This window comes from Lathyrus oleraceus, chromosome 3 (assembly GCF_024323335.1).
Source record: "Lathyrus oleraceus cultivar Zhongwan6 chromosome 3, CAAS_Psat_ZW6_1.0, whole genome shotgun sequence".
NCBI classification, from domain to species: domain Eukaryota; kingdom Viridiplantae; phylum Streptophyta; class Magnoliopsida; order Fabales; family Fabaceae; genus Lathyrus; species Lathyrus oleraceus.
The window spans coordinates 31,993,670-32,008,139 of NC_066581.1; the positions used below are offsets into that span (position 1 = coordinate 31,993,670).

Sequence of the window (14,470 nt, forward strand, 5' to 3'; positions counted from 1 at the left end):
GTCCGCCATCTCCCTTTCAGACATAGGGGGTTGGACGGACGCAGCAATCTGTCTCCAACGCTGAGCATACTCTCTAAAGGTTTCCTTGTCAGTCTGAGACATACCTTGCAACAAGGTCTGATTTGGAGCCATGTCCAAGTTGTATTGATATTGCTTGATAAAAGCCTCTGCCAAGTCTTTCCAGCTCTTGATGGTAGTACGAGACAAATGAGAATACCATTCACGAGAAGCTCCAGTTAGACTGTGTTCAAAATAGTACATCCACAGCTTTTCATCTTCCGTGTGAGCTCCCAACCTTCCCAGATAAGATTGGAGATGAGTGCGTGGGCAAGAAGCCCCGTTGTATTTCTCAAAAGTAGGGGGTTCGAACTTGTGAGGAATCCTTACTCCCTGAACCAGACCAAGATTTGTGACATCAAAACCTAAGGAATTTTGAGACTCCAAAGATTTGAGCTTCTCAGCAAGCTCATCCATACGGCGAGTGGTCTCGAGGGCTTCGTCGTGCAAAGAAAATTGATCATACTGATAATCTTCAGTAACGGGGTTCCCGTTAATCCGAATTCCTTGATTCACATCGTACCTTCCGCCAATACCATCCCCAACATTCCCTGTGTTGCTAACATTACCCGGGTTTCCATCAGCATTTGCGTTACCCGCGTTACCAGTGTTCACAGGGTTATCAGCGTTCTCAGGGTTACCGGGGTTCCCAGGGTTCCCAGGGTTACCAGGGTTCCCCTCAGCATTTGGTATCTCCACCTCCGGATCGGGTCTCGGTTGCTCAACCAATTCCCTCAGCTTTTCCTGGCCTTCTGCCATACCAGTCATCAATGTCATGAACTGATCCATCCTTTCACGCATATCAGCCAGCTCTTTCTGTACTTGGTCCATCGCTAGTCGTGGACGATTTTCCTTTGTCGGGTACCTGTGGACTCGCTTGGGACCAATAACTGCCTGATACAGGGAACAAACATTAGACACTGCGGTGACACCTGCAAAACAGACAAGGGTTAATATGCATGGTATGCGATGCACTGCTTGTTCAGTTTTAAGGCACCCCCGTTTTGAAAGGGAATACCCTGCAAATGAATAAGCATGAGATGTTGGATGCAAATATGCAGATGATGTTATGCAATGCAAAGGCATGTCAATCAGAATTGATGGATCCGCTTGAACATCTGTCAGGTTGCACTGCCTGGAGAGAAATTAAGAGCACACCAAACAAAGGTCATGGGATGGATCATGTTATCCTTAATATCAACCACCCATTTTGGTGGATTATGGTTTACACCTTATCAACACCCGAGTTTCATTGATATTAAGGATACCTGATCGGATTAACCATGAATCAAGGGTTTGTTGCAAGTCACGAGCATGGAGTTTAGGTTAAGAACCACCCAAAAGGAGTGTACTAAGGTTTAAACCTGCCAAACATGTTCTACAAAAGGTTCCCATAGTCATATTCCCATCTTTCGGATATTATCAGAGGAACGACTACTCGTATTCCAACAATATTCTCAAGAGAGACTCTTATGAGTGTAGTATCGCGTAACAATCGTACCAAATCTTACACTTGAACGACTTTCGCACTACGTCCTACGAATAAGCCAAGATGGGTTTGGTAAACTAAGGTCCTTGGCTTCTTAGGTCTATATTGGAACAAGTAATGTCTAACCACAACTTACTTATGTGACATTATTGATCTCAACATGACCTCCACCAAGTGAATGGGCTTGCAAGTCAACTCGCTAAGGAATACTCCACACAAGTTGACAGGACTATGCCATTCTCCTATCTTAAGTGCACTCGAGTTCGGGTATAGAACTCATCTCACAAAGATCACCAAGCAGCCATAGCCAGCCAACAGATACAACAAGGATATGTACACAATGCAATAAGGTAAAGCAGGTAAATAAATAACTGTACAAAAGCATGAACACCCAATAAACAAACAAACTACAAAAGCTAGGAGGGACTCGCTTAGGGAAGATGGACCAGCAAGAGGTCAACTTCTTAAAGTCCCCAGCAGAGTCGCCAGCTGTCGCAACCTGAAAAATACAGTGCGAAAAAAAAAAACAACCGGCGAAAGAAAAAGACAGAAGAGTCGCCACCGTGCGTTATTCATCCAAAAGGAGGGAAAGGAAACGCTCGAAGTAAACCTGAAAAAGGAAAGGACAAGACGGGGTCTTGCAACCAAATCTTGGGTTCGGGAGTCGGTTATGCGAAGGGAAGGTATTAGCACCCCTACGCATCCGTAGTACTCTACGGGATCCACTTTTGTAGTTCTTGTCTAAAGGGTGTGGGTTTATCTTGTGCTGTTTACAAAAAAAAAAAGGTTAAATGAAAATGACTCGCGCGGATGTCGCATCCACTGCATACGTATCTCATCTGAATATGAGAATCAGAGTCTTCGTAGCTCGGCTGACCTATGGGTTGGGATGTGTGCTCGCTAAGACATCGCGTCTTATGCCTACGTATCTCATCTGGCCTGAGAATCAGAGCAAAACGTAGTTCGGCTAACTACGGGGTTATAGATTGGGTTTGGGCGAACGACGTCACTACGCAATCTACCGGATGCTCGACCTTTGGAGACTTACTCGCCTGTAGTAGAAGGAGTTAACGTGTTGCTTTGGGTTTTAGGGTTTGGGATGCTCGAGGGCAAAAAGGCAGTCCTTGACGAAGGAACCGCGCTACCTGCAGGGATATGAATACAAAACACAAAACATGTATCTCAAAGTAAAATGCCACCAAGGGGCTCAAACGTTGCCTCCTATCGAGGTCTTCCAGCTAGGAAAGCAGTAAAATGCGGGAAAAATGTAAAAGTACCACGCGGATAAAGATCCGAAGTAACAGCAATTAGAGGAATGGGAAACCCTGAGATCCTTCCAAGCTAATGCCATCAAAGAAAAGTGAGTCAGTACAGGTAATCGGAATGAACCTCCAGGGGTTATCCCACAAATAAAGTGGGAAATCACGCAAGTTATCCCTACAAAAGTCATGTGAGCCCTCACAAAAATTCAACAAAAGGGTTAGTGAAACACCATAAGCATTTTTTTTCATGATCAACGGTATGGTTCAGAAAAACTCAAACACTGCATACGTATCTCATCTGGAATGAGAATCAGAGTCTTCGTAGCTCGGCTACCTATGGGTTAAAGAGGAGTGTGCTCGCTAAGACGTCGCGTCTTATGCCTACGTATCTCATCGGGAATGAGAATCAGAGCAAAACGTAGTTCAGCTAACTACGGGAACAAAGGTCTCGATTGCAACTAGGGCAAGAGAAACGGAAGGTCTCGATCGCAACAAGGGCGAGAGAAATGATCGCAACAAGGGAGAAAGCAAACAAGGATTAGTTGTTAGCCGTTAGTCAAACTCGGCAAGACATCGCATCTTGTGCCTACGTATCTCATCTGAACATGAGAATCAGAGTTGCCGTAGTTCGGCTACATAGGGCTTGCCATCTGAACATGGACTTACAAAGGAGGACACCAATTGTGTCAAAGGAGAGTGGGCGATGTGTTCACGTCCTAGCAGTAGGTGTCGCAGCTCGCTGAATCGAGTCTTAGGAAGTTACCTCTTTGCAATAGAACGAACTACATGCCACAAGATCGGAGACGCTCGGAAAGGTCTAAAGATGGGGAAGCTCTGCCCTAGAGTTGTCATGCAATATGTACTTAGGTGTTAAGATTTACAAATCTACATTCGGAAAAGCGTCATCTATCTCTACTCAACAATCGTGGCCGAAACATTGTTTTGTATCAAGAAAGGTTTTTTGATTGGTCGCACGGCGGCGAGAAAAAGAGTTTGATTGGTTGGATGTGCTTCGAGTGATGGCGAGAACCAGGATTGGCGAGATATACATCTCGAATCCTAGCCTCAGGAGTGCATGGTATACACCATGTTCCATTTCCATCTTTATTTGCAAAAGTGTTTAATAGAGAATTAAGTGTTTTGAATTTGATTGAGAAAGGGTTTGGAGAAACCGCATTGACAATTTTAGGCGATGGCGAGAGTTAAGATTGGCGAGGCATACGTCTCGAATCTTAACCTCAGGAGTGCATGGTATACACCATGTTCCATTTCCACCTTTATTGAAAAAGTGTTAAATAAGAATTAGGTATTTTGAGTTTTTGTTGTGAAAATGACTTGACCTAGATCAAGTATTGATGGACGTTTGAGAAAGATTTGAATGAGTGTTTGATAGAGCAAAGTGGATAAATTGGATGATGGCGAGAGCTAGGATTGGCGAGATATACATCTCGAATCCTAGTCTCATGAGTGCGTGGTATACACCACGTTCCACTTCCACCTTTATTGAAAAAGTCTTGACTTATGAATTAATATTTTTTGAGTTTTTATTAGAGAAAATGGCTTGACGTTGAATCAAGCATTTGATGAAAGTTTGAAAGAAAAGGAATAGAATAGGAGGGCGAAATGAATTGATTTGCTTATTGAGAAAACACTCGACGTTGGATCGAGTCTTATTTTTTTATCTTTTGGAAATGGTTGATTTTACTCTTGTGTTAGTAGCTAACTAAACAGTCAAGCAAATAAAGAAATGAAAAGCAGTAGAATTATTACACATCGAGGGAGTGGGGTACATTTTGTCAAATGGGGATTCAAAGTATTGGAATAATTAAATCGGGTCCAATCAACAAATAATGCATGAGTGTAAGTGCAAGAGAACCGGCTCATTGTAAGAAAGCCCAAGAGTAAGCTATGTGAGGTTGATGGCGATGCTTAAAAAGCAATCGACTTACAAAGGTGTGGAAAATGGGCTCGATATTAAATCGAGAAAAATATGATTTTAATAGTTTTAAAATGGTTTTGAATGAATGATGAAATTAAAAGAAAACAAATTTGCATTATTAACAAATGAAACTATGAGTATAATAAAGGCATAAACATAAAAAAGAAATGAAAATTCTAAAAGAAAATAAAATAGCTAAAAGAAAATAACATAGCTAAAAGAAATAAAATTCCAAAAAAAAATGCTACACATGAGTATTAAACCCTCTCCACTTAAGATTATGAAACTACCCTCTCTCCACTAGGCCATTTATCATTAGTTATTATCTTAATGCTATTTTAGATATGTAAACCAAGATATATTAGACATTAGAATAAGAACTAAGATAAAAAAGTCTGTTGGACTACCAGGAAAATGAATAAAAATCAAACCCAGCCGCCTGGCTGTTGGGTTCACAAGGTTAGGATTTGGGAACACTAAAATAGCATTTAACTAAAAACTAGTACCAATAAACCACAGTTAATGACCACTTAAAAAACTAAACGTTCACTTAAAGTGATTTAAAAGTCTTCTTAAAAAAAGGGATAAAGAGTTGAATAAATAAATAAATAAAAAGAAAAAGGTGAGGATGCAGACAGAACTCAATCGTCCTTCTCTCTCTATCTCGCGCTCCTCCCTCACCGTCAACCTTCGCTCACTTCTCTCAACCTCTCCGCGACAACCTCTCCACGAATCTCTCTCACACTCTCAACCTCAACAGATCTCTCAATCGCATATTTCTTGATCTCGTTCCCAATCAAACTCCGATGCTCAACAACGCTAAACAAAAGACAAGCATAAATCCACGGTTTCAAAGAGACATCAAGCAGGAATCTCACCTTTGGCGATGACAATGAATCAGGTGAGCTCGAGTCTTCCTCCTCCTCTCTTCCGATACTGGTTCTTACTTTGATTTTTGGGATTAGGGTTTCTCCTTTTTTGAAACTTTTCTCGCCGTTAATTCTTTGTTCGTTCTCACTGATCTTTTCTTTTTTATGCTCACAGATTAGGGTTTTCAATTGGTGTCTTGGATTCAAAAGAGGCGTTCCTGCAAAACACTTTTTTTGTGCTCAGTATCGGATTGGTCCCTTTGATGTTTGGATTTGGAACAGGTAATCTGAGCATGTGCTTTCTCCTTTGTTTTTGTCTCTATGCCGAATTGGGATATTTTCTGGATTTCTGCATCTTTTACTAATTAATTTGTGTTTTTTACTGCAGTGAAAATTGAAGCATTGGTTTCGGTTCTCACGGCCTTGTTGGTGTACTCGGTTTTGGGTTCTTTGTGATTTCAGTTTGGATGTGTGAGGATGGTGTGCCGATACGCTAATCAACATGAAGTTCTTCATGACATTTAACCGGTCAATTAAGCCAGGTGTGATTAAACACAAGATTGCACGCTGCTGCTGTGGATTAGCATTCCTCTGTTGTTGGTGTTGTAACCGAGCCAGTTTCATCTTTGTTAGCATATCCGTATCAGCACGAGGAAAAGGAGGACCACCTGCTTGAAGGGGTGATCCAACATTTGATACTAACCCCCGACAGGATTTGAAAGGCCGTCCTTACCTACGCCCATATTCCTATTGTTCAGTAGCATTCTGAGTCTTCTACTTATTGTAATCAATTTTGTATGCTTTTCATCTCCATGTGTTCCTTTTTTACTTGCATGACATGATTGAATGACTGTCTTGATTGTGTCAACAGGATGCAGACAACAGCTAACACATACTCCAGCCATCGCCCCAGAAAAAGCATGTTCTTGCTTGGCGAGGGAATGGAAAGCCTGCTTATGATTCGCAGAGAAGATCTGATCCTTACGTTCATTATCACTTATATATGATAAACGCCTTCTTTGGATTTCCATTAATTCAATATCATCAATCTTATATTGGCACTGCACAAAACCACTGTCACAGGTAGCTAAAGAGCTGTTAATATGATAATCTGCATAGGTACTAGAAGATAAGGTATGAAAGGCACCAATTCCCTCTGATTATCCGGCACAGCTTGAAGAAAATAGTCCGAACACAGTGGGTTAACTTTGTTTGTGATTGGAACTGCATCATTAGATAACGATGAAGCTTCATGTATTACTACATCAGGATTGGATACATCGCTTTCATTAGCCAATGAAGTGGTAGTCGTGTCTATTGAAATGCAGTCCCTGGCAACCGAAGAATTACTTTCCAGATTCTCCAGCTCAGTATCTTTACTCCCAAGTTCCTTTTCATTAATATTCATTTGAATTTTTATCATGCGCCTGCAAAACTCTCTCGAATAAAGAATGAATATAATCTTGGTTTCCATAAGCAGATTTAAGAATCAACATCTTCTGTGTTACCGTAGGGAAATCCAATTTTTCCTACAAAACTTGTGAACTGAAGCAAGTAGCGCTCGGATTAACAGAATAATACTTAGTTGTATTTGAAGTAACCACACCATTTTTTCTGAGGAACGCAACTGATAATTTTATCTTTTGTTAATCCTTTTCCATCATCTCGGTTCACATTTTCCTTCTGGTGTAAAAAAGAAAGTGGCCGACTAGAGGAATCCCATAACTGGAAAATTGCGGAAATGAGCTAAGGTGTTGTCCTGGTGTTATTTTGTACCGTGGTAACACCAAATAACACCAGGACAACACCTCAGCTCATTTCCGCAATTTGCCAGTTATGGGATTCCGCTAGTCGGCCACTTTCTTTTTTACACCAGAAGGAAAATGTGAACCGAGATGATGGAAAAGGATTCACAAAAGATAAAATTATCAGTTGTGTTCCTCAGAAAAAATGGTGTGGTTACTTCAAATACAACTAAGTATTATCCTGTTAATCCGAGCGCTACTTGCTTCAGTTCACAAGTTTTGCAGGAAAAATTGGATTTCCCTACGGTAACACAAAAGATGTTGATTCTTAAATCTGCTTATGGAAACCAAGATTATATTCATTCTTTATTCGAGAGAGTTTTGCAGGCGCATGATAAAAATTCAAATGAATATTAATGAAAAGGAACTTGGGAGTAAAGATACTGAGCTGGAGAATCTGGAAAGTAATTCTTCGGTTGCCAGGGACTGCATTTCAATAGACACGACTACCACTTCATTGGCTAATGAAAGCGATGTATCCAATCCTGATGTAGTAATACATGAAGCTTCATCGTTATCTAATGATGCAGTTCCAATCACAAACAAAGTTAACCCACTGTGTTTGGACTATTTTCTTCAAGCTGTGCCGGATAATCAGAGGGAATTGGTGCCTTTCATACCTTATCTTCTAGTACCTATGCAGATTATCATATTAACAGCTCTTTAGCTACCTGTGACAGTGGTTTTGTGCAGTGCCAATATAAGATTGATGATATTGAATTAATGGAAATCCAAAGAAGGCGTTTATCATATATAAGTGATAATGAACGTAAGGATCAGATCTTCTCTGCGAATCATAAGCAGGCTTTCCATTCCCTCGCCAAGCAAGAACATGCTTTTTCTGGGGCGATGGCTGGAGTATGTGTTAGCTGTTGTCTGCATCCTGTTGACACAATCAAGACAGTCATTCAATCATGTCATGCAAGTAAAAAGGAACACATGGAGATGAAAAGCATACAAAATTGATTACAATAAGTAGAAGACTCAGAATGCTACTGAACAATAGGAATATGGGCGTAGGTAAGGACGGCCTTTCAAATCCTGTCGGGGGTTAGTATCAAATGTTGGATCACCCCTTCAAGCAGGTGGTCCTCCTTTTCCTCGTGCTGATACGGATATGCTAACAAAGATGAAACTGGCTCGGTTACAACACCAACAGCAGAGGAATGCTAATCCACAGCAGCAGCGTGCAATCTTGTGTTTAATCACACCTGGCTTAATTGACCGGTTAAATGTCATGAAGAACTTCATGTTGATTAGCGTATCGGCACACCATCCTCACACATCCAAACTGAAATCATAAAGAACCCAAAACCGAGTACACCAACAAGGTCGTGAGAACCGAAACCAATGCTTCAATTTTCACTGCAGTAAAAAACACAAATTAATTAGTAAAAGATGCAGAAATCCAGAAAATATCCCAATTTGGCATAGAGACAAAAACAAAGGAGAAAGCACATGCTCAGATTACCTGTTCCAAATCCAAACATCAAAGGGACCAATCCGATACTGAGCACAAAAAAAGTGTTTTGCAGGAACGCCTCTTTTGAATCCAAGACACCAATTGAAAACCCTAATCTGTGAGCATAAAAAAGAAAAGATCAGTGAGAACGAACAGAGAATTAACGGCGAGAAAAGTTTCAAAAAAGGAGAAACCCTAATCCCAAAAATAAAAGTAAGAACCAGTATCGGAAGAGAGGAGGAGGAAGACTCGAGCTCACCTGATTCATTGTCATCGCCAAAGGTGAGATTCCTGCTTGATGTCTCTTTGAAACCGTGGATTTATGCTTGTCTTTTGTTTAGCGTTGTTGAGCATCGGAGTTTGATTGGGAACGAGATCGAGAAAGATGCGATTGAGAGATTCGTTGAGGTTGAGAGTGTGAGAGAGATTCGTGGAGAGGTTGTCGCGGAGAGGTTGAGAGAAGTGAGCGAAGGTTGACGGTGAGGGAGGAGCGCGAGATAGAGAGAGAAGGACGATTGAGTTCTGTCTGCATCCTCACCTTTTTCTTTTTATTTATTTATTTATTCAACTCTTTATCCCTTTTTTTAAGCAGACTTTTAAATCCCTTTAAGTGAACGTTTAGTTTTTTAAGTGGTCATTAACTGTGGTTTATTGGTACTAGTTTTTAGTTAAATGCTATTTTAGTGTTCCCAAATCCTAACCTTGTGAACCCAACAGCCAGGCGGCTGGGTTTGATTTTTATTCATTTTCCTGGTAGTCCAACAGACTTTTTTATCTTAGTTCTTATTCTAATGTCTAATATATCTTGGTTTACATATCTAAAATAGCATTAAGATAATAACTAATGATAAATGGCCTAGTGGAGAGAGGGTAGTTTCATAATCTTAAGTGGAGAGGGTTCAATACTCATGTGTAGCATTTTTTTTTGGCATTTTATTTCTTTTAGCTATGTTATTTTCTTTTAGCTATTTTATTTTCTTTTAGAATTTTCATTTCTTTTTTATGTTTATGCCTTTATTATACTCATAGTTTCATTTGTTAATAATGCAAAATTTTTTTCTTTTAATTTCATCATTCATTCAAAACCATTTTAAAACTATTAAAATCATATTTTTCTCGATTTAATATCGAGCCCACATTCCACACCTTTGTAAGTCGATTGCTTTTTAAGCATCGCCATCAACCTCACATAGCTTACTCTTGGGCTTTCTTACAATGAGTCGGTTCTCTTGCACTTACACTCATGCATTATTTGTTGATTGGACCCGATTTAATTATTCCAATACTTTGAATCCCCATTTGACAAAATGTACCCCACTCCCTCGATGTGTAATAATTCTACTGCTTTTCATTTCTTTATTTGCTTGATTATTTAGTTAGCTACTAACACAAGAGTAAAATCAACCATTTCCAAAAGATAAAAAAATAAGACTCGATCCAACGTCGAGTGTTTTCTCAATAAGCAAATCAATTCATTTCGCCCTCCTATTCTATTCCTTTTCTTTCAAACTTTCATCAAATGCTTGATTCAACGTCAAGCCATTTTCTCTAATAAAAACTCAAAAAATATTAATTCATAAGTCAAGACTCTTTCAATAAAGGTGGAAGTGGAACGTGGTGTATACCACGCACTCCTGAGACTAGGATTCGAGATGTATATCTCGCCAATCCTAGCTCTCGCCATCATCCAATTTATCCACTTTGCTCTATCAAACACTCATTCAAATCTTTCTCAAACGTCCATCAATACTTGATATAGGTCAAGTCATTTTCACAACAAAAACTCAAAATACCTAATTCTTATTTAACACTTTTTCAATAAAGGTGGAAATGGAACATGGTGTATACCATGCACTCCTGAGGTTAAGATTCGAGACGTATGCCTCGCCAATCTTAACTCTCGCCATCGCCTAAAATTGTCAATGTGGTTTCTCCAAACCCTTTCTCAATCAAATTCAAAACACTTAATTCTCTATTAAACACTTTTGCAAATAAAGATGGAAATGGAACATGGTGTATACCATGCACTCCTGAGGCTAGGATTCGAGATGTATATCTCGCCAATCCTGGTTCTCGCCATCACTCGAAGCACATCCAACCAATCAAACTCTTTTTCTCGCCGTCGTGCGACCAATCAAAAAACCTTTCTTGATACAAAATAATGTTTCGGCCACGATTGTTGAGTAGAGATAGATGACGCTTTTCCGAATGTAGATTTGTAAATCTTAACACCTAAGTACATATTGCATGACAACTCTAGGGAAGACCTTCCCCATCTTTAGACCTTTCCGAGCGTCTCCGATCTTGTGGCATGTAGTTCGTTCTATTGCAAAGAGGTAACTGCCTAAGACTCGATTCAGCGAGCTGCGACACCTACTGCTAGGACGTGAACACATCGCCCACTCTCCTTCGACACAACTGGTGTCCTCCTTTGTAAGTCCATGTTCAGATGGCAAGCCCTATGTAGCCGAACTACGGCAACTCTGATTCTCATGTTCAGATGAGATACGTAGGCACAAGATGCGATGTCTTGCCGAGTTTGACTAACGACTAACAACTAATCCTTGTTTGCTTTCGCCCTTGTTGCGATCTTTTCTCTCGCCCTCGTTGCGATCGAGACCTTCCCTTTCTCTTGCCCTAGTTGCAATCGAGACCCTTGTTCCCGTAGTTAGCCGAACTACATTATGCTCTAATTCTCATTCCCGATGAGATATGTAGGCATAAGACGCGATGTCTTAGCGAGCACACATCTCTTTCACCCATAGGTAGCCGAGCTACGAAGACTCTGATTCTCATTCCAGATGAGATACGTATGCAATGGATGCGACATCCGTGCGAGTCATTTTCTATTGACCCTTTTAGTAAATAGTACATTAGATAAACACACACCCTTTAGACAAGAACAACAAGAGTGGATCCCGTAGAGTACTACGGATGCGTAGGGGTGCTAATACCTTCCCTTCGCATAATCGACTCCCGAACCCAAGATTTGGTTGCGAGACCTTGTCTTTTCCTTTCCTCTCTTCAGGTTTACTTCGAGCGTTTCCTTTCCCTCCTTTAGGATAAATAACGCACGGTGGCGACTCTTCTGTCTTTTCTTTCTCGCCGGTTGTTTTTTTCGCACCACTGTATTCTTTTGTACAGTCGTTTACTTTCCGCATTTACCTGCTCTGTCTTATTGCATTCATGTACATACGTTTGTTGTATCTGTGGGTTCTGTGGGTTGTTTGTTCGTTGGGTTGGGATTGTTCTATGAGAGATAAGCCCACTACCCAGGCTTGAGTGTACACATAGGTGTTAGAGTGGATAGTCATGAGGCTTGCGTGGCATGTTGCTATGTTAAGTTGTTCATGAGACCCACATTCCAGACGAGGTTTTTGTTGGATATATTTTATCCTATGGGTGTTCCATAACGACAGATATTCCTTTAGAAATCGTCGACTCTGGTGACCATTTCCCGAGAACTCAGTCGAGGCCTCTCCTCCGAGACGCGTTTATGTTAGCTCTGGTGGGCGCATTCTCGCTGCTCAATCCGAGGACCCCGAGACTGGGAACTTGCTTTAGGATGTCCTGTTGAGGGGAGTCAGCAGAGGTCTTTTATCCCGTAATAATGCCATACCTTCAGTGGTAAACGTATTATTCTCGACTGAAGGGCTGAAGCTGACAAACTTCTGTTCTTAGAACCTACCAGTGAGGGGCGGGCTAAATTCAGGAAACCTTAACCTCCAACCAACACGGTTTTCTGGAGCAGAGTTTTGGTCTTGTATTATATTCTTCAGTGGGTTTTCTCTTCAGACAGTGCAACCCGACAGATGTTCAAGCAGATACAGCAGTCCTGATTTCCATGTCACTGCATTGCATCACATCATTTTGCATTCATATCACTTAATACATTTTTATCTATTCCCAGGGGTTTACATCTTCTTCTTGATTCCGGTCGGGGTTCTTTTGTTTTTCTACGATGGACATTGGCAGAAAGAGGCATGTCACCTACAAGTTTCCTGTGGTTTATTTGGAGCCTATTCAACAGATGACGAAGTTAATGAATCACGATTCTCTAGAAGGATTTCGGAAGGAGTACGGTTTGATTCTAAGTTTCGTCACGGTTCTTTCCAAGGATCAACACGATGCTCTATTCACACTGCTGCAGTTCTATGACCCTCCACTGAGGTGTTTCACATTCCCGGATTATATTTTGGTCCCTACTTTGGAGGAGATTGCTAGTTTTCTCAGAGTTCCTATCAAGTCACAGTTGTTGTTCTACAGTTCTGAGTTTCTGCCCGATCTCAGCATGGTTGCATCGGCCATATATTTGGGGAAATCAGTCTTGAAGGCTAATATGTGTCAGAAGGGAGGAGTCAGTGGTTTTCATTTGAGTTTCTTACTGGGAGAAGCAAAGAAGAAACTTGAAGATGGTGACCAGAGGGGTTTCAATGCTGTGTTGGCTCTTTGTGTGTATGGGATTGTCCTGTTCCCTAATGTTGCCAAATTTGTGGACATGGACGCAATACGCCTCTTCGTGTTGGGAAATCCAGTGCCGACCTTGTTGGAAGATTTCTTTCATTCGATGCACCACAGGAATGAGAATAGAAAAGGAGGATTGTTGAATTGTTGTGCGCCTTTGTTTTATAAGTGGTTCAGTTCTCACCTACCCAAATCAGCAGCGTTCGTTGATGTCGAGGACTCGTTGAGTTGGTCGAAGAGATTGATGGGGTTGAGAGCTGAAGATATTTCTTGGTGGTCTGACCGGAGCTTGCTTCGGGCGGATATTATTCACAGTTGTGGGAACTTCCCAAATGTACCTTTGGTAGGAAGAAGAGGAGGAATCAACTATAATCCTTCTCTAGCAGTTAGACAGTTTGGATATGCTTTAAGAACTCCGCCTTTGGAAAAGGATGTGGAAGAATCTCTGTTTTTCCATTCTTCGCCTGATTTAACTGTATCCCGTAAGGCAACTGAGGCCTGGCTCAAGGTGATCAAGAGAGGAAGAACTGTGCTTGGAAAAGGAGATTGTAGAACTTACCCTCAGTATGGAGAGTGGCGTCAAGGAAGAGTCGAAGAGTTTGGTCTGCCGTTTCCTATTGAAGAACCTTTGTATCCACCTACTCTTGAGCAGTCAACAATGGTGAGCCGAGAGGAGTATGACAAATTGAAGAATGCCATGGAGGGACTTCAAACTGAAAACTCAGAGTTAAGTGTGAAGTTGCAAGACTGTATGCATCAATTCCATGAGGAAGAATATTAGAATGGGGAAGCCGTCAGATTGCAAGGGGAAGCAGAAGGGAAATAAGCTGTGGAGGTGGACTTCTTCAGGAAGACAGACAAGGCCTTGGGATCATCCAGTTCTGAGTTGAAGCGAGTAAAGCAACAATTAATGGATGCTCATGGTAAATTGGCAGGGTGGCAAGAGCGATGGGATGCATTTTCAACTGCTCGGAAGGAAAAGGAGGAGGAGATGGTGACCGAACTGACTGGTCAGATGGAGAAATTGAAGACTTTGCTGAAGGAGAAGAACAATGAGCTTCTGTGCGCCCGTTCTACCAATGGTTACATCACCGATCAACTCAATGAGGCTCGAGGACAGATT

At 41.2% G+C, this 14,470-nt stretch overlaps 2 long non-coding RNA genes across 4 annotated transcripts; one reads left to right on the forward strand and one right to left on the reverse strand.

Moving 5' to 3' along the window:
• The first annotated feature begins 5,321 nt into the window (after positions 1 to 5,321).
• On the forward strand, positions 5,322 to 7,263 carry LOC127128892 (uncharacterized). 2 transcript variants are annotated; one of them, XR_007806076.1, is made up of 5 exons: positions 5,322 to 5,648; positions 5,792 to 5,898; positions 6,005 to 6,158; positions 6,250 to 6,399; positions 6,488 to 7,263. It is a non-coding gene; the product is annotated as an uncharacterized LOC127128892 (long non-coding RNA). The 2 variants fall into 2 exon arrangements; XR_007806075.1 differs by having other exon boundaries at positions 6,005 to 6,399; positions 6,488 to 7,262.
• A 144-nt stretch (positions 7,264 to 7,407) lies between these two features.
• Positions 7,408 to 9,585, reverse strand: LOC127128893 (uncharacterized). 2 transcript variants are annotated; one of them, XR_007806078.1, is made up of 5 exons: positions 9,143 to 9,585; positions 8,893 to 8,999; positions 8,392 to 8,786; positions 8,042 to 8,304; positions 7,408 to 7,939 (listed from the first exon to the last, which is right to left on the reverse strand). It is a non-coding gene; the product is annotated as an uncharacterized LOC127128893 (long non-coding RNA). The 2 variants fall into 2 exon arrangements; XR_007806077.1 differs by having other exon boundaries at positions 7,408 to 8,304; positions 9,143 to 9,578.
• Positions 9,586 to 14,470: the final 4,885 nt, after the last annotated feature.